Here is a 21,151-nt window from a genome sequence, read left to right on the forward strand (position 1 = left end):
TGTAAGAAGCTGACCTGTTTTTCAAACGCTGAAAAGAACCGGCATCGCCCTGCTGGCATCACCGTGTTTTGGGGCTGAGCTTGGGTGCAGCCCCCTGACCCGGGGATGGTGGTGGGTGTCCTCCACCTGGGGGCCTTGCATCCAGGCAAGGTGTTCGCAGACCCTGAGTATTTTATTTTATTTTATTTTTGCTAAAATTGGTGTTTCCCTTGGCTGCAGGCAGCCCTGCCTGGGTTTGGAGGTGCTGGGGTGCCTTCTCCCTGCAGTACCCCCTGCTCTGCCCGTGGCCATGCTCAGGCTTCCCCCCTTTGCCTTGAGCTTGGTGAGGAATTTGGTTTCTGTCCCTGGCAGAGGCTTGTTGTTATTAATATCCCTCGTTATTTATTCTGCGGTGGCGGTGAATGGCTGTAACTGGAGAGCTGTGAACAACCAGGGCTGCTCTTCCTTGCTTTGATCCCTTCAAACTTTTGGCAATTCCCAGCTTGCTGGAGCCTCCCCAAGCCGGCTTCACCTGTGGGGTGACCACTTGGTCTTTAAAGCAAAATAATTCCATAGTGGTCCCCCGAAATTAAGGTGAGATGCTGCCAGCAGCCGGGAGCAACGCTGAGATGGGAAACCAGCACATGACCGTGTGCAAGGAGGGGAAACAGGGGAAAAAAATTGGGATGAGGGGAAATGGTATTTGTTGGGCACTCTGAGTGTGTTTGCCAGGACAGGAGGACCCTGGGGATTTTGGAAATAGCCAGGCAATGCACAGCAGTGAGGTCTGCACTAAATCAAAATAAATCTGTGCCTGTGCAATGATGATGCGACGAGGTGGGATGCGGAGTGGTGCAGGGCTGCTGGATTGGAGCTGGGGCCAGGATTTCGGTGCAGGGAGATCATTTTCACTTCTGTTTTTGCGGTTTTCCCTGGCTCAAGCCTGCAGCTGGCGTGGGTCTGGGAGCAGGACCGGCCAGGTTCACCCATCCTGCCTTCTGCAGTGAGACCCGAAAGTGAAAATGGCTGGAAACAGGGAACCAAGCAGTGATTTCTTTTTTCTCTCCGCCGTGACCAAGGCGTGGAGGAGCAGCCTGCACCGTGCCGGGGTCAGCATCCCACCGAGCAGCGCTGCCCCACGTTATCCCGGCGAACTGGGATGCGTGCAGGGGATGTCCTGGGTGGGGGGCTTGCAGGCCTGGCCGGCCATGGCAGGAGGGGACCGGGATGGGGACAGGGCCTTTGTTTCCCCTCCCGGCTTTGTTTCCCGATGGCCCCATTGATGAAGCCCCATGTGGCCAAACAGCCCCAGCTCCACCCCGAAACTGTCCTTTTAATTTGATTAAACAGCTCCTTCCTTTTCACCCACTGAGGAGCTTTAGCGCTCACCAGTGCAGTATTTTCCTGTAGTCCTACGCTGGGGACAAATTCCTAAATCACCGGATAAATTAGAGGCTTAATGTCCCTGCTTTTGAAAGCGCAAGCCCTGCGTTTGCAGGACACAGCGATGCCAGCGCTGCGGGATGCGTGTGCTGCAGGTGGGGGGGTGCACATGGATTCTTGGGTTTCCCTGTATTTTTTCTAGCCAGTGTTTCAGGCCTGGGAGGAGATCTGATGGGGAAATGGGTGCCCAGTGCTTGGGAAAAGCTGCACCTCTGCCAGGTCCCTGGAAAAGAAGGGGCTTGAAACCATTCCCGGCTTCTTCAGCTCCGCAGGGATCTGCAAAACTGCAGGTGCTGGTTGGCCCCAAATGCAGCTGCCTTTGGGGGATGGGGGGGACTAGAGGGTGGCCCCGGTGGGGACATCTCATCCCTCTCTACCCCGCGTCCTGGTGACTACCACGGAGACCTGCAAAGCTGCGTTTGGGATTTGGATGCCTAATTCCTGCTAATTTCCCTGGGAAAGGGGAAACCCGATCCTCTAAGGCAGCTCTGGAAAAAAATCTCAGCCCAGGTTGTTGGGTAATTGGAAGGGCTACCCAACTAATTAAGACTGTGGTGTGTTTGTCACCTCCAAAGCCCTCTTAAACAGCAGTTAATTAATCCACGTGGTTCTGGGCCTTGCAGAGACAGGTGCTTCCCCTCGTTTTTCGGTGGGGAAGCATACGGATCAGAGGTGATGTGACTTGTTTGAAGCTGGGTGAAGAGCATGTTTCACGGGTGTTAGTGTGCAGCCCAGTGCTCAGGCTGCACCGTGTCCCTCCTAGGTGCCCTTACACAGCATCGCCAGGGTGCTGCTGGCTGGAGAGGTTCCTGCTACACCTGGAGCATCCCCCTGCATCGCCCTGGTCCTGGCTGCACCGCAGGGAGCATCTGCTGAGGATCCTCCTTCTGTGCAAGTGGTTTTGCATTTTTGCAAAGCCACAGGCAGGACCCGGCTCGCTCTGAAGCCGAGTTTTCTCATTTCCAGCAGCCTTGGGTTGATGTTTGTGATGATTGTGTTGATGATGAGCTTGTGTTCAGCTCCTCTGTACGGGGGTGCCCCTCTCCCTGCAGCCCCTCGGCTGCTCCCGGTGTCCCCAGGGAGGGGATATGTCTTGGCTGGCAAAATGCAGCTCAGGTGCACTTTGGTCAGGCAGGAGGATGGTGGCAAGGTCTGACCTGGGTCTGGGCTTATCGCTTCAGTCGTGTCCATCTCTTCCAGCGCAGGAATTGGTTGAACTCTGCATGGCCAGGATCGACATTCATGGCACTACCAGCATCCCTCCAGTCACTGCAGGGATGAGCAGAGATTCCCACATTTCCACCCATTTCTGCTCTTTCTCTGCAAGATAAGTGGTGGCTGCACAAGCAAGAAGGCTCCACAGATGGGTCCAAGATGATTAACTGCCTTCGTTAATTCTTGCCCGATGCAATATGGTGAGCATCATGTTCGCTATGCTCCACGTTTCTGACTATCTCAAGGCACCGCAGGGCTGAACTCCTCCTCCTGGGACGACATCTCTGGTGCGGAGCATCCTGAGATCACAGCCCTCAGGAAGGGCTTTCCTGAGATTTGCCATGTCCTGAAATGTTTCTGGCAGACAAGGAGAAATACTTCTTCCTCCAAGAAGCAGAAGGCCTTGCCCAGGTCCATGCGGGAGAGGCAGTAGCGGAGTGGGGCACACAACCCCCTTCCTTCCTCTCATTGCTGTTACCTTGGAGCTTGCGTGCAAATCCCTGCTGAAATATTTATTACTGGCAGCAATCAATAATGAGCCCCCAGGAAAAGACATTTCTGGCAGCCAGCTCCCCTGCTTGCATTCGGAGGGTGGTATGGGGCAAATGTGTGTGGGTCACTGAGCATCTGCCCCCCTATCCGCACCCGGGGGGGGAATAGGGTGGGAACGGGGGTGCTGAGCACAGGGGAGAAGGGCTGCTGTGGGGGTGTGTGGGTCTCTGTGGAGCCTGCCTTGGGGCAAACTTGGAGGGGAAGGAAGGGAAGAAGATTATGCCTTATGCCTGTCCCAACCCTCCAGCCTCGAGGGGCCTGGGCTGATGAAGAGTGTGGGTGCCCTTTGTGCCTGAAGTGGCCAAATCTGCCCAGACCAAGCCAAACGTGTCAGGTGCTGTCTTGTTTTGAAAGCTCTGCCGGCAAGTTACTCCTGGGATGGCTTTGGCCACCTGGCTGGAGAGTTACAAGGCTGGTCCCGGTGCTGCCCGGCACTTGCTGGGCATCCTCCTGCCTGCCCTCCCAGCCGCGCTGCCGGACACGGCATTTTGTGATTGCAACGCAGAGGTGATGGGGCTGGATCCCCTGACTCCGGGAGCTGAAGATTTAGAGGAGAGTTTGTCCACTTGGCCACAGCGTGAGGAAGCTCTGGCCATGCCAGAGGAACCAGGGGAGAAACCACCCCCATCCCCATAGCACAACATCCCTGACTCGGGGCGGGGGGACAGAGCCTGGGGGTAGGTGTGGGCCCCCAATGCCCTGATCAGGCAGAGCAACCACCAACCTGTCCCTGTCCCTATCCCTGTCTCACACACACCACGTCTCATTCTTCCTTTTGTTCACAGTCCCTAAAAAACCTGGCTTCAGGGGTGCTGAACACCCTTGGGTGCTGACCCGCTGCCTTCCACGCTGCAGGGCTCAGGCTTCATCCCACCTCAATCCCAGAAACCAGGTTTAATTCCCCCCTCCCTCCCCTTTAAACAAAAATTGAGATTTGCTTTTAATCCCCTGCCAGCAGGAGCCAGGCTTGGAGGGGCTCACCGCCCTGGGTCTGTAATATATATATAAAAGCCTGTATACATCAATATATACATAAACCACCTAATATATAGCTCCAGAGAGCGCTGGCTGAGCCGCAGCATCCCACATGGTGCAGGGCGAGCCGGATGAGCCGGTGGGGCTGGGAAATGGCTCTGGCTCTGGCAGGGATGCTCCTGCCATGCCCGGGCAGCCACCTCCTGCCTGCACGCCCCAACCTGCCGGCACCCATGGGGACATGTCCCTGCTGTGGTGCCCCACCTCAGCCCCACATGTGCCTCTCCCATCCCCTGGGATGGCAAGAGTGAGGTTTGGGTGCTGCTGTCAGCAGGATGGGGATGGGTGGGTGGGTGTGTGGGGGTGCTGCTTTGGCTTGGGTACCCCAAGGTGGAGCATCCCATTAATTTTGGGGAGCTGCTCAGTGTCCCGCCAGTGGGTGCCCTGTGCTCCTTGGCCACCAGCCGTGCCACCTCCCGGGGGCTGGGGTGGGCGGTGGGGCTCTAGGGCTGGCAGGGGAGCTGGGATGCTCTGGGGCTGCAGCCATGGCTGCGGTGCACAATGGCCTTTTGTCTGCGGGGCTGCCCCGGGAACATCCCGCCATCCCAGTTTCCCAGTAACATGAAACCTCCTTGGGCCTGCCTTCCCGAGCACAAAGCCTGGGGCTGCTGGGGGGGAGGCTGCTGGGGGGGGGGGGCAGCTCTAGCCCCTTCCCTGCTCTCCCCCGCACTGTGGCACTCATGCACTGAGCATGTTGGGGCTCAGATGGGTGGGGGTCCTGCATCGTGTGAGGCTCAGGTGGGTGGTGGGTGGCCACCGCCCACGCCGGGGTCCTGCAGTGCGTGGCTCCCGCTAGGCATAGGGTGGCATAAATCTGGGACCACCAGGAATGGAGCCACGTGCTGTCCCCATGCCCCTGGGAACCTCCGGGCAAGGATGCAGCATGGGGGGGGTCTCTGGCAGCTTCCTCACCCCCAGGGCTCCTCATCCTCAGCAGAGCAAGAGCACCACCCCCGCCGCCCCCCCGCCCCTTACTCCTCAGGGGCACCCAGGGCATGTGCCAGTGGGTGAGAAAATATCTGTGGGTGCTCCCTGGAGCCCCTTTTCCCTCTGCAGCCCCAGCCCAGCCTGCCCTGGGGCTGGGGGCTAACAAAGGGGGGGTGGTGGTGTAACAAGGCCAGGGAGGAACCGCTGTAAATCATTAATGAGGGATGCAGCGGAAGAGAATGCAAAGGGTCATTAATTGAGGACTTGCTGGCTGGCTCGCAGGGGAGTCTGGCTGCCTTATTTTTTTTTAATCAAGGTATTTTATTGCAAGTGGCACATCCGAACTAAACAGGGTAGTAAAGAAGCTGGCGGGGGCGGGGGCAGGAGCAATGTGGGAGGGAGGTGCTGCGAGGGGTGGGGGGCACATGGTGCAAGGGATGGTGGGCCATGGTGCAAGTAGTGGGGGGCCATGGTGCAAGGGATGGGGGTCCATGGTGCAAGGGATGAGGATCCATGGTGCAAGGAGTGGGGGACACATGGTGCAAGGGATGGTGGGCCATGGTGCAAGTAGTGGGGGGCCATGGTGCAAGGGATGGGGGTCCATGGTGCAAGGGATGAGGATCCATGGTGCAAGGAGTGGGGGACACATGGTGCAAGGGATGGTGGGCCCTGGTGCAAGGGATGGGGGGGCACATGGTACAAGGGATGAGGATCCATGGTGCAAGGAGTGGGGGGCACATGGTGCAAGGGATGAGGATCCATGGTGCAAGGAGTGGGGGGCACATGATGTAAGGGATGGGGGTCTATGGTCCAAGGAGTGGGGGGCACATGGTGCAAGGGAGTCCGTGGTGCGAGGGGTGGGTGGATGCACTCCAAGGGGCTTGCAGGGGGTTGGAGGACATGTGGGGCAAGGGGATGGGGGACATGTGCAAGGGACAGGGGACATGTTTTTCCTGCCCTTCCCAGCGGAAGGGCTGGCTCCCTGGACTTTGCAGGCCTGTGTGATGAGGAAGGAGCCCCCCCTTGCTCCCCAGCCAGCAGGCAGCTCCGCTGCCCCCCCTGCAAAGACCACCCCAAGCTGTTCCCAGTAGGCATCCAGTTTGGCGCAGGGGCATGTCCTGAGCTCCTCCTCCCACCCAGGGCAGCACCCCAGGGGACCCCCATCAGTCGCATCCCTGGTACCTCTGGGACAGGACACCCAGCTCAGGGGGTGGTCGTGTCCAGAGCCACCACTGCTCGCTGTCACTTCTACATCCACCCCCCCGGGGGGTGCTCCTGGCACAGCCCCCCCCTCCCCCACCCCAGCCCCGTGCAGTGCACGCGTGGGTGCGTGGATGCAGGCACCCTGTACTGGTTTGCCTGGGTCCACGCTTGCTGCTGGTGACCCCAAGGTCACTGTGGCAAAGGGGACACACCAGAGAGGCTGCTCCTTGTTGGGGCTCCAAGAAAATCCTTTTCCCGGCCAAATTCCTTGACACTTTCTCCTTTACTCAGTTCCGGTTGGAAAAGCATCAAGGATCCAGGGACTTCCCTCCATCCCGGTGACTCAGGTGGTGGTCATGCGTGACTCAGCCGCTGGCAGTGTCCCCTGCTCCGGAGGTGTGTGGGGGCCTGGGGTGGCCACAGAAGCAGGGAAATGGAAGGCGGGGGTGATGCCGGAGGTGACGGGGCCAAGCTGGCTGCTGGTGTAAAGGAGGGAGCGGGGAGCTGGAGCGGCCCCGCTCTCTGCTGTGGATGCTGTGACTCGTGTCCCCCCCTGTGGGCTGGGGGGTTTAATTAATGGGCTTTGAGGGAGGTGGGTGATGGTGGGCGGTGGGTGCAGCACCGTCTGGGTCAGTGGGTGACCCAAGAGGCAGCAGGGCTGGGTGGGACAGGGCAGCCGGAGATGTAACCAGCAGGTTTTCCTGCAGGGAACAGGCTCCCCACCTTGCCAGAGCAAGTCTGGGGTGAAACAGGTTGGAAACCGGTTTTGTGGCAGAAGGAAAACCAGTGTGCCCAGCGAGCTGGTGGTCCGGGCATCCCCAGCAGCAGCCCAGGGCCAGTGCCCACCTGGTGCCAGCCTGGTGATGGTGCGATGCCAGCTCGGTGCCAGCCTGGTGCAAGCTCGGTGATGGTGTGATGTCAGCCCAGTGCCAGCCCGGTGCCGGTGCAAGGCCAGCCCGGTGCCCACCCGGTGCCAGCCCGGTGCCAGCTCTGTGCGGAGCCCGGTGCTGGTGTGATGCCCGCCCGGTGCCAGCCCAGTGCAGGTGCGATGCCCCCCCGATGCTATCTCGGTGCCAGCCCGGTGCTGGAGTGATGCCAGCCCGGTGCTGGTGCGATGCCAGCCTGGTGCCAGCCTGGTGCCGGTGCGATGCCAGCCCGGTGCCATCTCGGTGCCAGCCCGGTGCCAGCTCGGTGGCAGCCCAGTGCCAGCTCGATGCCGGTGCGATGCCAGCCCGGTGCCGGTGCGATGCCAGCCCGGTGCCATCTCGGTGCCAGCCCAGTGCCAGCCATGTGCCGGTGCGATGCCAGGCCGGTGCCGGTGCGATGCCAGCCCGGTGTCAGCTCGGTGCCAGCCCGGTGCCGGCGCGATGCTAGCCCTGTGCCAGCTCAGTGCCAGCTCGGTGCCAGCTCAGTGCCAGCCCAGTGCCAGCCATGTGCCGGTGCCATGCCAGGCCGGTGCCGGCGCGATGCTAGCCCGGTGCCAGCTCAGTGCCAGCCCGGTGCCAGCTCAGTGCCAGCCCGGTGCCAGCTCGGTGCCAGCCCGGTGCCGGTGCGTTGCCAGCCCGGTGCCCTCCCGGTGCCGACACGGCGGTTCCCTGCTGCCACCTAACGGGGACAGGGGACAGGCTTCCCGGCAGCGGGGCGGGCGAGGGAAGCCCCTTCCCCAGGTCCCTCCTTCCCCGTGGGGCGGGCACAGGCTGCCGTGGGGTGCAGGTCACCCCAGGGCTGCATCGCCCCTGCAGCCGGTGGGACCTTGGAGCTGTGGGGCGGGGGGAGGGGGGCGTCCTTCTGCGGTGGGGGGAAACTGAGGCACGCCAGGGGCTGGTTGCACTGCGGCTGGAAAGGGATCTGGGTGCCCCGCTGCTCATCCCAGCCCACGCTGGGGGCTGTCAGGCACCCGCAGGCCGGGTGAGCTGCACCTGGCTTGGGGCGGGGGCTGCGGGGGCGGTGGGTTGAGCCCAGCTGGGCCCCCCCGGAGGTGTGAACTGGGGGCTGCACCTAGAGCTGGTCCCTGCCCTCAAAGGACTAGCCCCGCCTGCACCCTGCCCCCTGCCCCGCAGGGGTCTGCACCCTTCCCTGCCCACAGGAGGGTCTGCCCGGCCCCACGGTGAGTCTCAGCATCCCTCCCCCGGGAGCAGGATGGTGCTGGGGTGGGCTCGGGGCAAAGCAGGGCTGGGCATGGCTGAAACGCATCCCTGCCTCTCCCAGCCGGCCAGCCTGTCCCCGTGGGGGGGGTTGCTTGGTCCCCTGGGGAGGGGGTGGCTGGGGGGATGCTGGTCACCCTGACCACAGGGCTGAGCCCGCTGCAAGCTGCTTGCTTTGCCCCCCAGGGACTGCAGGGACAACGTGTTTGTCCCTAGTAAGGGACACCCAGGCACGTGGCATGTCACCAACCCTTCGATGCAGCTCCCCCATCCCAGGGGGGCTGTGACACCCAGCCTGGCCAGAGGATTATGGCCGGCTATAACGGGTCGGGTGGTCACCGGTCATTCCTGGCTCTGGTTACGCAGTGCCTGGCCGGAGCGCTGCCCGGTGATGCCAGGGGGTCATCTTTCAAATGGCACAGACACATGGGGGGGGGGGCTAGGGGGGTTGGGGGGGCAAGGGGAAGGGTGAGGGACTTGGCAGGGGGTGTCCACAAGGTTGGAAGCCACCATGGGGCTGAGCATCCCACCATGTCCCCACACCCATGATGGGGTCCCACACGGCACCTGCCACCTTCATGGCTTCACTGTGGGGGGGGGGGGTCAGGAGGCTTCTGGTATGCGCCGGTCCCCCTCCATCCATCACGAGAGCAGCTTGGTGGGAGTTTGCAAGGCTGTCACCCACCTTCCCAGCCAGCTCCAGGGCCTGATTAATTGCTCACTTAGCAACAGCTAATCTGTATGTAGGTGCTGAAGCCCAAAGAATCGCTCGCGTGTCTCCCCTCGGAGCGGAGCGTCACGACGGTGCGGGCTGGGGGGCGGCTCGGTGTGACTCGGCAGTGGGGGAGGACGGCAGTGTTCCCATTCCCCATGAGAAGCCCCAGGGTTGCTGCAGAGGGAGAACACCCTTCAACCAGCCCACCCCCAGGCCAGCACCCACGCATCACCCTTAAATAGAAGGATGCATTTAATGAGGGTCCTTGCTTCGCAGCATCTTTGGGGCGCGTTGGCTGGGAGGGGGGATTTTCCTTGAGGATTCAGGGAAGGCTCCTGGAGTGGTGTTGAGGACTTGGCTTGTGTTTCACCCACGGCACAAGGGTGCTGGGAAACTGGTTGCGTGGGAGCCGCGTGCTCACACCGTGCGGCACCTTTGCACGTGGGGCAGGAGGGGACAGTCCCCACCACAGCTGTGTGTGTGTGTGGGGGGGTGTTGGGCCAGTGAATTGCCCCAGAGAACTTCCTCCCCTCCCCCCCGCCCCAGCCTGGAGGGGGTCCGGCGTGGCTGGATCCCTCCCGGCGGCGTGGCTGGATCCCTCCCGCCGCGTGGCTGCAGTGAGGACGGCTGCCACAGGAAGGCACTGGTGGATTTTGTTGGAATTCCAGGGATGTGAGATGCTGACTCCAGATCTAGGACTGGAGCGCTGGTTTGGGGAGCGTGGGCTGGGGTACGTGGCAGCCGGTGGGCTTGGCTGGGGGTCCCGGGGGCTGGCAGTGCTCCCATGGGACCTGTTTGTCACCGTTCCTGGCCCTGGCCGAGGCTCCTGCTGGTCCTTGCTGCACAGATTTCTCCAGATTGTTTTTCATTGTGCTCAGCCCCACTCCCCATAAACTTCGTCCCCTGCTGCTGGGGTACCCTCTTCCCCTGGGACCCCACAGCCCCCTCCTCTCCTTCCCCACGGCCAAGCCTCCTCGGAGCTGAGCGATGCTCCCCCCTCACCTCCCTGCTTGCTGCAGGGGATGGGGCTTGTTTGACCTTGCTATAGGCGTTGCACAGGAGGAGCCCCCCCTCCCTGGGACCCCTCGCGTGGGGTGCACGGAGCTGGATGCCCTGGCATGGCCGGAGCACCCAGCTTGGGCCGAGGTTGGGCTGCAGAAGGCAGGCTTGGTAGCAAAGGGGTTTGTGTGGGTTTTTTGTTTTTTTTGTTTTTTTTTTTTTGTTGTTTTTTTTTGTTTAATTGGCTTATAGTGTGAAGAACCGTGAAATCTGGGCCGTGTTTTATTACAGCACGTATGGCACTGGACAAGATGGGAGTAATTAAATGCATGCTGCCACTCAGCCCTGCTCAAGCATGGGCTTGTCCCTGAGCGGTGGCAGTTAACGGACCCCTCTGTCACCAGGCTGGGGGCTCTGCTTTAGTGTGGGTGTCCCCATGTGCCCTGCCAGTGGCTGGGGAGATGTCCCCCCCCTACACCAGTGGTCCCCAGACCCACCTGCCCCAGGGGTTTGGTGGCTGGCAGCTGCTGAGCACATCTGGATGCCAGAACCTCCCATGGGAGCCTGGCCTGAGCAGGGGCCTGGCTTATTGCCTGGGAATCAATCGGGTTATGGGTGAGAATTTTTAATTAGTGAATTTTAATAGCTGGGTCAGAACACTTTTCTCTATGGGAAGCTGTTCTCTCGGCAATAAAAGCAGCTTCAGCTGATGGTGCCATCCCTGAATTCCCGAGTGCAGCACTGCCAAGCACCCCGCAAGGACTGCGGCTTCATCTGCTGTTGCTTCAGCAAAGCCCCCGCCAGCAGCTGGTGCTGAGCTGATGCAAACGAAGGAGAAAAGTGCTGCTGTGGGGGAGCTTGTTCCGCTGCCAGGCTCAGCACCCAAGGCAGCAGGAGGTGATGCCACTCCATGCCACAAGCAGGGTCCTGGGCTGGGGCCATGGGACCCTCGCTGCCCCGAAATGCTGCTCAGGACTGAGCTCCTTCACGGCTGGCTGCTCCCTCCATGGCACAGCCTCCCCGTCCCGTGTCCTCCCCGGCTCCTGTGACCGGAGCTTGTGGTGCTGCCCATGCTGGGAAGAGAAAAAGCAAGTAATAATAATAATAATAATAATAATAAAGGGTTAGAATATTGCAGCCAAACGGGGCCAGGTCCCTCTGCTGAACTCTGCAAAGGGAGTGACATACAAAGGAGCTCTTGATTATTTGATCAGCATCCAAATTGAGGGACAGAAAGGGGGGGGGCAGGGCTGGGGTAGCTGCTAGTGGTAGGTGTGTAATTACAGGCATGTTGGGCTGTGCGTGTGCAAGGAGTGGCAGGTATGATTGGGATGGGGCTGGATTGGAACTGGTGTGATGCTGGGGAAGATGGTCCCTTCTGGGATGGCTCTGCTGGTGCAGGGAGGCAGCCAGGAGGATGGGGAATATCTCTTGGGATGCCACTTCACGGTGCAGGATCCATCCCACCTCTTCCCAAACCTTTTATGCCTCTTCCAAAAGCTGCTTTCTTGCATGGGGACACAGACACTGACACTGCTGGGGGTGTGTGCGCGCCTGGTGCAGCCCCTTTTCTTTGCAGCACCTGATCGATGAGGGACATAATTACTCTTGCAAAGGCAAATCTGTGCCGGCCTTGACTGCTTGGTTGCACTCCAAGGAAGACAGTGTTTCCTCGCAAAGTATGAGGCCATGAATATTTTATGCCCGAGGAGGACATTTCTTTCAGGAGATTGTTGCATGAATTATGGAGAAGTTGGGAGGAGAAGACGGGTGCTGTTTCGAGGGGGTCGGCTCTGTAGTGGAGGCTGCCCTGGCTCCGAGGGGTTTTGCTTGCCCGGGGTGCCTTTCCCTGGGTGGGGGGCGAGGTGTGCCCCTTGCCACCCGCTGCAGCAGGGGTGCTGGAGGAGCCCTTGGTGCAAATCCATCCCGGTTTGGGGCAGTTTGCTTTCCAGCAGTGCATGCAGAGTGAATGGGGCCATTTTTGCCCAGGGTCGGATGCAGGATGAGTGCCTTTGCTGCTGGCTGAGGCCTTTGAGAGGGGCACGGCGGGTTCCCCACACACTTGGAGGGGAGAAGCAAGGTGATGGCAGCCTCTCTGGCCTGCTCCATGCTCTCCTTGCTTTCCCTGTGTCCTGTGTATCATCGTGCCTGGCTGGGAGCTCGAGATGCCGATGCTCAGCGCTGGGACCATCCAGCATCTTTCCCACTGCTTTCCAGTGCTGGTCCCTGGTCCCTCCCCAGTGGCTCGTGGCTGTTCCTGGCTGGGAGCTGTGGTCCACCCTGTGCCCTGCTGATGTCCTGCATCCCGGGAGCTGCTGCAGCTCTGCTCTGGCACAGCTAGTCAGGAAGGACAAGGGGGTTAACTCTCCACACCATCAGTGACTTTTGTGTTAGTTAATAGGTAAAGATTTTTCTCTAATTGTCCTGTTGGTGCGGAGGGAGTATGTGCTGTCTGGCCGTCACAGTTAATTTGACCACCAAATGTGCTCTCTCCTTCCTTTTTACCTCTTTAAAGAAAGCATTTCTAGCCACCCATGGTCCCCGTGGGTGGAAAAACCCCTCCTGTATCCAAATGGAAACGCAGCTAGAGCTGTCTGCCCACCTTTTTGTGACCCTCCCCCCCCATGCCGGGGTTGGTGGACAGACCTGTGTCCCTGGGATGTTGCAGTGGGGACAGTGGGACATCTCTGGCTTTAAAGAAAAAAGGGAGTGGGAGGGAAGGGAAGGGTGGTCCAGGGGAGCAGGGCAGCGCTGCCGCATTGCCAGGACCCTGGTCCCTCTGAGGCTGTGTGGCGGGGGACTTCTGCACCGTGCCAGGCTCTTGCTGCCAGGTGAAGCTTTAAAAGTGGGATGGGGATAAAAGCCCCTACCCTTGTTGTCCCCAGACCTGCTTAAAATGCAGGTAGAAGTGGCTTCTTCTTGGTGCAATATTAGCCTAAAACACAGAGCTCTGTGCTGATGATGCTAGCTTGGCTCTAGTTCTGCCCTGCATCCCTCCAGGGCTTTACAACCCCCGTGGGCCATGCATCTTCACTGTGGCAGCAGGATGATGGCTTTAGCCAAAGCTGCATCCCCAAATCCTGTGGGATGTGGGGTGATCTGAGCATGGGTGCGAGGAGTTTGAGCCATCTCTGTGCCTGTTCGGGGTAGGTCCTGCGCTCTCTGGAGCACCAGCCAAAAAAGGTGCTGAAGGTGCACAAGGAGAGATTTCCGATGTAAGGTTATGTCCCGGCTTTTCATGTTTCCTTATTGTTTAGACCTCAAATCCTCAGTAATCACTCACCCAAAACAGCTTCTCGACGCTCAGCCACATCCCTGGCCCTGCGCCACGTGAGCTCGTGCTCTCCGACATGGAGCAACTCCTCTGAAACCATTGAGTCTGTCACAGCTATTTTGCTTGTAAAGACTGTTCAAAGGGTTTTGGCGTTGAGGAGGGATGGCTGGATATCAGCGGGAGGGGAGAGCAGGAAGATGCTGCAGGGCGTTCGCTGCCGCTTGGCGTTAGCTGGAGAAGGGTGGAGGATGGTTCATGCTGGCGCTGGGTCCGGCTGCGGAGAGCTGCTCGTGGCACAAGAAACCTGCCTGCTCCCTGTTCCTCAGCTTTCTCAGGAGGGTGGGAACAGCTTGGGAGAGGAGGAGAGCTGGGTCCACTTCCAGTTTTCTCTGCCTCTGGGTGAGGGTTGGCATCTTGCTCAGCCGCGGTGGGGAGGGGGAAAAAATTAAATCCATGTGTTTTGTCAAAGCGTTTGCGTGTATCCATGGACAACTCTGACACTTTCTGTCTGGAAATGTCCCATGTTGGCAGAGAGTAAAATAACTGTGCTTTTTGTGCCACCAGCTCAGCTGCTGAGCGCTTGGGTTTGGGGGATCCCTGGTGAATCGGGCAGTGGCTCCTCTACTTTCTCATTTATAAGCAACAGCTTCTCACTGGGATGGGATTCACCACTTGCACTGGGTGGGTCAAACTGGGGAGCACAACCAGCAGCAGCCCTCGTGCTCTCCAGCAAGTAGCAAAATGGGGTGCCAGGCTCCCGAATCCCCTCTCCCTTCCCGGTATGGCCATGCTGGAGCAGCAGCAGGACATCACCTGGAGGATGGAGTCAGCTGAGGGCTGGAGCAGCGGGGTGGAAAACCTCCATTTGTGCAGGTTATGGTGATACCCCAGGTGGGTATCACATGGGGATACAAGTTATGGGATGCGCGGGGAATAAATGTAGCTCGAGTGATGCTGGGGGTGCCAAGCACGTGGTGAAATGTCACGCTGCCCAGGCAAGCTGCGCCAGGCTGGCGTGTTTCTATCACAGAGCTGCCTTGCTTATTTAATTGAGCAAAACTCCCCGTTGCTGGAGCCTCCAGCACCTGCTCACAAGGTCGGTCCTGAGGGTAAAGCCGGCAGCTTCTCCTTTCCCGATCCATCAGTGCACTGAGCCGTGCTGGCCTCTGCTGCGCACCCAGGGGTGCGGGGTGGGTGCTGTGGGGTGGGTGGCCCTGGTGCTGAGGGCTGTTTCCTTGCCCGCACTCTTGCCGTTAGGTGGAAGTGTTGTAGAGGAGAAGAGCGCTGGTGCTGCCTGGCTCCGGGCTCCCAGAGCAGCAAAAGCCAGGCATGAGTCCTTTGTCCTCCCGAGACACGGAGGCAGTGAGGTAGAAAGGGGAATTTTTAGGTTGGCTACACCCAGGAGAGAGGAATAAATCCCCAACAAGCAGCTCTGACACGGCAGCTGGAGGCGGTTCGGCCAGGGCTGGGTATGGTCATGGAGCATCAGTGCCCGCTGCTCGCGCTGGATCCCCAGCGTCTGCTCCATCCCCTCAGTGCTGGCATGGGCTCTGCTGGGAAAAAGCCCCCCAGCCCAGGGAAAGTCCCCCCCATTGGTGGTCTCCAAGAGGCAGGTCTGGCTGCTTGGCCTCAGTCAGGGTTTTGCTGGGGGTCCCGCATCCGCTGGCTGGGATGCAGGTGCCTGGCAGGATTCCCGGCTGCACGGGGGCTTGGCAGCCCCCAATGTGGGCGAGGGGCAACCAAGGGGGCTGCCAGGGAGCTGGCACGGCTGCAGCAGCCTTCCTCACGAGGAGGAGGAGCTGTCATCACTCACAGCCTGCAGCCGAATCATCCCTCTTTCATTGCTAATTCCTCCCTGTAAGCCTGGATAGGCTTTCTTTTTTTTTTTTTTCTTTTCCCCTGCATTTCTTTAAAATGCAACTCTTTCCATCAAAATCTGGTTAGTCATGAAGCGTATAATGAGTTTTATATATATTTAAAATGGTCTGACATTCGGCATCCCATTATCCTCACTCCTCGAGAGAAACATGGACTTGATGTGTGAATGTTGATCCAATAACAGCGCAGTCAGTACCATTTTTGCTCCCTGAAATATCCGTATCTATTACCCATATTCATGTGCTGTTTGTGTGTAGGAGTCTCTTTCTTGTGGAAAGAAATCCAAGGCTTTTTTTTTTTTTTTTTTTTTTTTTACCTTGGGCCTGTTGTTTAGGTATTTTTTTGGGCAAGCTGACTTATTTTGTTGCTTGGTTTTGTTTTGCAATTTCGTTTATTCTTTTGGTAATCCCCATCTCTGGCTCTAATTGCCCAACACAGGGTAACTCAATGGCTTCTTGCAAGCGGCTCATGCAATTTCTGCTGGCAAATGGCTCCGGGGGGCTGAGCCTGGGTCACCCCACTCAATACCCAGCCTGAAACACCCTGCAAACTTCCAGCAGAGACTTTTCCCATTCCCCATCCTCTTGCTAAGGTTCTCTGCCTGACGTCAATGAAAACTTTCCCTTTGCTGCAAAATCCCCCGCAAGGAGCAGGACAAAAATGTCAATGTGTTCTTCTTTCTTCCTTCTTAAATCCTTCTCCTCCTCTTTTCTTTTCTTGCAAACCAGCCTTTCGCTTCTTCCTGTGCCACTGCCACCAGCCAGGAGCCCTTGACCTGCCGTGTCCCGTGTCCCTCTGGTGCCGCTCCTCCTGGCCGAGGTTCTCCCCCAGACAAGTGGGACACCAGCAAAACATCTCCAACTCCCCCAGTCTCTTCCCCTGCAAACTTATTTTTTCTTTAAATGCACACAAAAATAGTTCTTACTGGGACTCTTGCTTTTTAATTGTGTAGATATTACAGGTAATTACAGCTCTATTAATATTTCACTTTGAATTAAAGATTTTTTCCCCACCCTTCTATCCAGGTGGGAATGAAATCCATACCCAAGGCAACTGCACACTGGCAACACAACCCACAGATAGAAAGGACCGTGTGTGATTCCTGAGCTTCTGTCTCTTTGACATGAGCGACCCGTGAAGAGGAATGAGGAGGTGCTGGCTTGGGCATAAATTATTCAAAGCCCTTTTGCAGAGCCGAACCGCAAAGTCCAGTCCATAAGATGTGGCTTTGTGCTTTCCTATATTAAAAAAAAAAAAACACAAAACAACTGCAAGCAGCACGTCTTCCTGGTTGGTGCTTGGTGGCTTTAGCAGTGGACATGGTGACCTTCCTCGCTGCAGGAGGACCAGAGCAGTGGGAGGGTGGATGCTATGGATGCTGTGTGGCTGGCTGGGGGACAACTGTGGGCTGAGTGGGCTCGGGGAGTGCCAAAGCCACCTGCCTGGCGGTCTGCAAACCCTGGAGGTTCAGGGAAAGGCTGCCGGTGGCCCTGGGGATGGTGGGGCACCCCATAATCCCTGGATGGATGTGAACACGGAGCTGGGACTTGGCTCAGGGTGTACCCTTCCAACCCTGCCTCCAGGATGCGAGAGGCAGCGACTTGCTCAGTTCCTCTTGATTTGAGCCTGATGAAGCCATATCGATCCTGCGGAGGATGGTACTGCATCCATTTGCTGACGGTATTGAACTCTCCTGGAATATTTGATCATCTTATGACCCCTGTGCCCAGGAGGAGCCCTGGCAGCAGCAGCAGCGAACTTTGCGGGATTTGCTGGAGCGCTCTCAGGGGAACCCCACGCACGGGCTGCTTCCCTGGCATCGCTGGGGCATCTCCTGCCTGTCCCTGTGCTCCCCTACCCGTCCTGCTCAGCTGCCACATCGTGGCCTTCCCCATCACTCCAGGGAAGCGTGGCGGCATTGGCCTGAGCCGGCTTTCCAAATGTTAATTGTGTTTTGACATTCTTGATGGTGACACGAGCGCTGTGATATTTTGGCTTCTGGCTGACAGCAGGGAGAAGGGCGTGAGAAGGGGAGACGTGGTCTGTGAGGCTTGGAAAGGAGAAAGAGAGACACTGCCAGCTGCAGCTGTGGTGGCAAGAACATCCCCCAATTCCCTGGAACTCGGGTCGCCAGGGCTGGGTGATGGTTGTTTTCCATCAGAGCCAGGGGAGCATTGAGCATCCCTGGGCGAGCAGGCTGCCGGAGCAGTTCAGGTGCTGCTTCAGCCCAAACTTCTGCATAATTTAGCCCGGACACCTTCCCCCAGTGATTCTTCAGGACCTGGGAAAAGCTAAGCAGGCTGGCCTGGTGTCCTTGTGCCTGGGGACACAGCCCTGCCCCAGTGCTGCGAGACCCCAGGCTGTGAGTGGGATACCCTTGTTTCTCCTTGAAGGCAGAGCACGTGTCTTACAAATCCCCAGGAGCTGAGGGCTTCACCTGGCTCGGAGCAGAAAGCTTGACCTCAGGGTGCCTCCGAGAGCTGCTTTTGGTGAAGGGATTTGTGTCTGGCTTATCCTGCGGTGGCTGGAGCACCCTCAGCCCTGGCTTGTGGGTGACTCATGAGCCTAGAGCCCTGGCTGGTGCCTCTGCTGTGCCCTGAGGCTCTTCGGGGCTTGGGGCAGGTGAGGGGCTCCTCTCCTCCCAGGGGCTCCGTGGTCCTGGGCACTGATGGGTGCAGACCCCCCACTCCTGCCCATGACTCTGCCCTACATTGTGCCAGTCCAAACAGCCCCTTGGGGTCACCAGGTGATCCCAGAGGTGGGTCTATGGTTGGGTCCTAGGGGGTTTCCCAGATCTGTTGCAGTGTTCCAGCTGTTGCCCATGGTGGAGACAATGTGGCTTCTTGACTTTTGGACCCCCCCCAGCCACTCTGCTCCCCATGCAGAAGGGCCTGAGTGAGTCCTTGCTTCCCCTGAGAGCCTTTTGGAAATGTCAGAGCCCCCCAAGACAGGCAGATAGTCGCTGCCTGGGAGCCCTGCTCGGGGACCTTGCTGGTGGGGCAGATTGCAGCTGGGAGCTGGGCTGTCACCAGCATCCATCCTTGTGCCCCCTCCCCACCAGCCACAGTGCAGAGATCCTTTTGCTTCCATTCCTGGCACTGGTGCTGGCACAGCTGAGGTTGCACACCATGTGTGCATGCATGGGGGGGTGGACGGGTCTGTCCCCCTCCCGGGGCTGCCCTCCCCTGCATCAGAGCAGAATAACAATGAGAACGGCTCCAGCTCTTGCTGTAAACGAAATCACTGCAACAGCCTGGTCTCTCTGCAGGCGACAGTGCTCTGGGCACGATCCCGTGAGCATCTGAATCCATGGGAATATCGCCACTTATTTTAATGGCAGGAGGGCGGCTGGCCAGCTTTTCAGGCGAGTGCATCTCACTGGAGAGCACGTAGCTCCTTCAAAGGCCTGGCCAGGGTATCGTGCTGGGAGCCGGGCAGTTCTGAGCGCTTCTGAAAAACCAGCTCGTCACCAGCCCCCCGAGCAGGATCTGTGTGGCAGGGCTGCGATGGCCAACGCCGAGCCCTTCACACCGGCACCAGGACTTGGCTGACCTCACACCAGGGCTGGTATTTTGCTATTCCAAGCAAACAACACAAATCAATCCTTAGGGAAGATGAGGCTGGAAATGTGTGTTGGAAAGGCTGTGCTTTGCTTTTTAGTGCTCAGAGCGGGAGGTGGAGCTGCAGAGAGCCTTCCCTGCTGCCAGACCCCTGATTTGTGTGCAGGGACCGGGGTCCCTGCATGGGCTGGATGCTCTCGAAGCCCCGGTGTACGGGCAGGTGTACTCCCTAATTGCTCCAGTGACCGATTATCCCGCAGTCATTACCATGATGGATCGGAGCAGTTAATGTGTCAATGGCCGTTACTAGGGGGCTGTGTTTTCTCTGGATTAATGAATGGACACACCATGACGGGCTCCTTGGAGCCACCAGGGCCTGGGGCTGGTGGTTTGGTAGCCAATGGAGGCGATGCATGAGCTGTGCTCCACGTGTGTGCAGAGTGGGCTGGTGGCATCATTTGATGGGAGGCTGAAGAGAAGGGCAATGGCTTCGGGCAACGAGCATCCTCCCTTGAGCATCCTTCCTTATCACTGCCCTGGGGAGCTGCTCCCACCATGGGGAGGGGAATTTAGGGATGGATTTGTTAGTGGATGCAGTGGGAGCCACAGCATCCCAGCAGCCGGGCGCGGGGGACCCTTCCCACGCCCCCAGCACGTACCGTGCTTCTTGTGGGGCTGGGCAGAGGCTGGTGCGTTTGCACCCATGGGAGCAGGCGTGGACCCCCACTTCTGCAAATGCTGAAATTAGAGGATTGCAACCTGGGGGAGGCTCTTTAGCATGGGGGGGGGGGGGGGGTCTGGAGGCCCGGGCTCGTGCCAGCCCTGCTGCTGTGCTCATGGCTGCGACGACGGCTGGAGGTGACGGGCAGGGACAGAAGGACAAGTCCAAGCAAAATACATCTCGATGCAAAGACCGGGAGGGGAGAGAGAGGTGCGGGGGACAGCAGGGGCATGAGAGGGGCCGGGTCCACTCCCCCCCCGCCGGCTGGGGCTGTCGCTGCCCCGCGGGGGGGGACTTGCGGGGCCGCAGCCGTGCCCCCCCTCCCGGGAGCCGGGGGGCAGCCGGGGCCGGCCGCGGGGTCCCCCGCGGTGCGCTAGTGCTTTAAAAGGCTGGCAAAGCCGGCGGCGGGCTTCCCAGCGCCTCTTCATGCAAAACTTCCCCGGCCCCAGCCCTCCTCCTCCTCCTCTTCCTCCTCCTTCTCCTCCTCCTCCTCCTCCTCCTCCTCCTCCTCCTCCTCCTCCTCCTCCTCCTCCTCCTCGGCGCGGCTGCGGTGCGCGGAGCGCGGCGGGTCCCGCCCGGCTGCGGCTCGCTCGGCTCCCCGGGCCGGGCCGGGGCTGGGGGGGCCGGGCTGCCCCCGCCGCATGCCGCAGGGCCCCCCCGGGCTGCCGGCGCCCCGCCGGGGCCGGGGGCGGATCGCGGCACCGGGCAGCGGCCGCGGGCGGAGACGGGGTCGGCGGCGCCGCCAACTTCGCGCTGCCCGCGGGTAAGTGCGGGGCGGGCGGAGCATCCCCGGGACGCCCGGGACCCCCAACCCTCCCGAGGGGCTGGGGTGCCCCCTCCTCCCCCCACCCCAGCAACGCTCCAACAGATTTTCCGCCTTTCCTTTTTTTTTTTTTTTTTTTTTTTGTTTGTTTGGTTTGTTTTTGTTTTTAGGGGGGGCTGCGACAGCGGGGGCTGCAGCAGGGAGCCCCCTCCACAGCAGGGAGCCCCCTCCAGCCCCAGCCTGTGTCCCCCCCCTCCGGCAGCTCCCCGGTTCCCCCCTCATCCCATTATTCCTAGTTGTGGGGCTGCGGAGCGCTGCCCCTCACCCCGCAGCATCCCCGCCGTGGGGGGCACGGGGGGACCCCTCCTTGCCCCAGTCAATAAGCCTGTCACCTTTGTCCCCAGAGGTACCCGTCGCCCCCGTGTGGGCTCCGGGGAGGGGGCTGTGGGGGGGCTGTGGGGGGGCTGGGGCTGGGGGCTGTGGCCGAGCCGCAGGCGGGTGGCTGCCCCCCCTCGCCGCAGCGGCCAGGGCCCGCAGAGCCCGCCGCAGGGCAGGGCAGGGGGAGAAGCAGCCGCTGCTTTGCCCAGCTCAGCGGGGAAGGGGCTGCCCCATGGAGCTTGGGGGAGGGGGGGAAGACCCTTCCCCAGAGCTGGAGCGACCCCACGGAGCCATCCCGGGTTGGGAGCTGGGAGCCCCGCTCTGGGTGCAGACACGCTCCCAGGTCTGTTTTCCTCTCCGGAGCG

General features: G+C 59.7%; 1 protein-coding gene across 1 annotated transcript in view; it reads left to right on the forward strand.

Moving 5' to 3' along the window:
* Nucleotides 1–5,757: 5,757 nt before the first annotated feature.
* Nucleotides 5,758–21,151, forward strand: part of GRM4 (glutamate metabotropic receptor 4) — a 68,348-nt gene continuing 52,954 nt past the window's right edge. The window contains exon 1 of the mRNA XM_080366993.1: nt 5,758–20,408. The gene's annotated coding sequence lies outside the window, so the exon portion shown is untranslated. The remainder of the gene's footprint in view (nt 20,409–21,151) is intronic.

The sequence above is a fragment of the Falco punctatus genome, assembly GCF_963210335.1.
Source record: "Falco punctatus genome assembly, chromosome: 17".
Lineage (NCBI taxonomy): Eukaryota > Metazoa > Chordata > Aves > Falconiformes > Falconidae > Falco > Falco punctatus.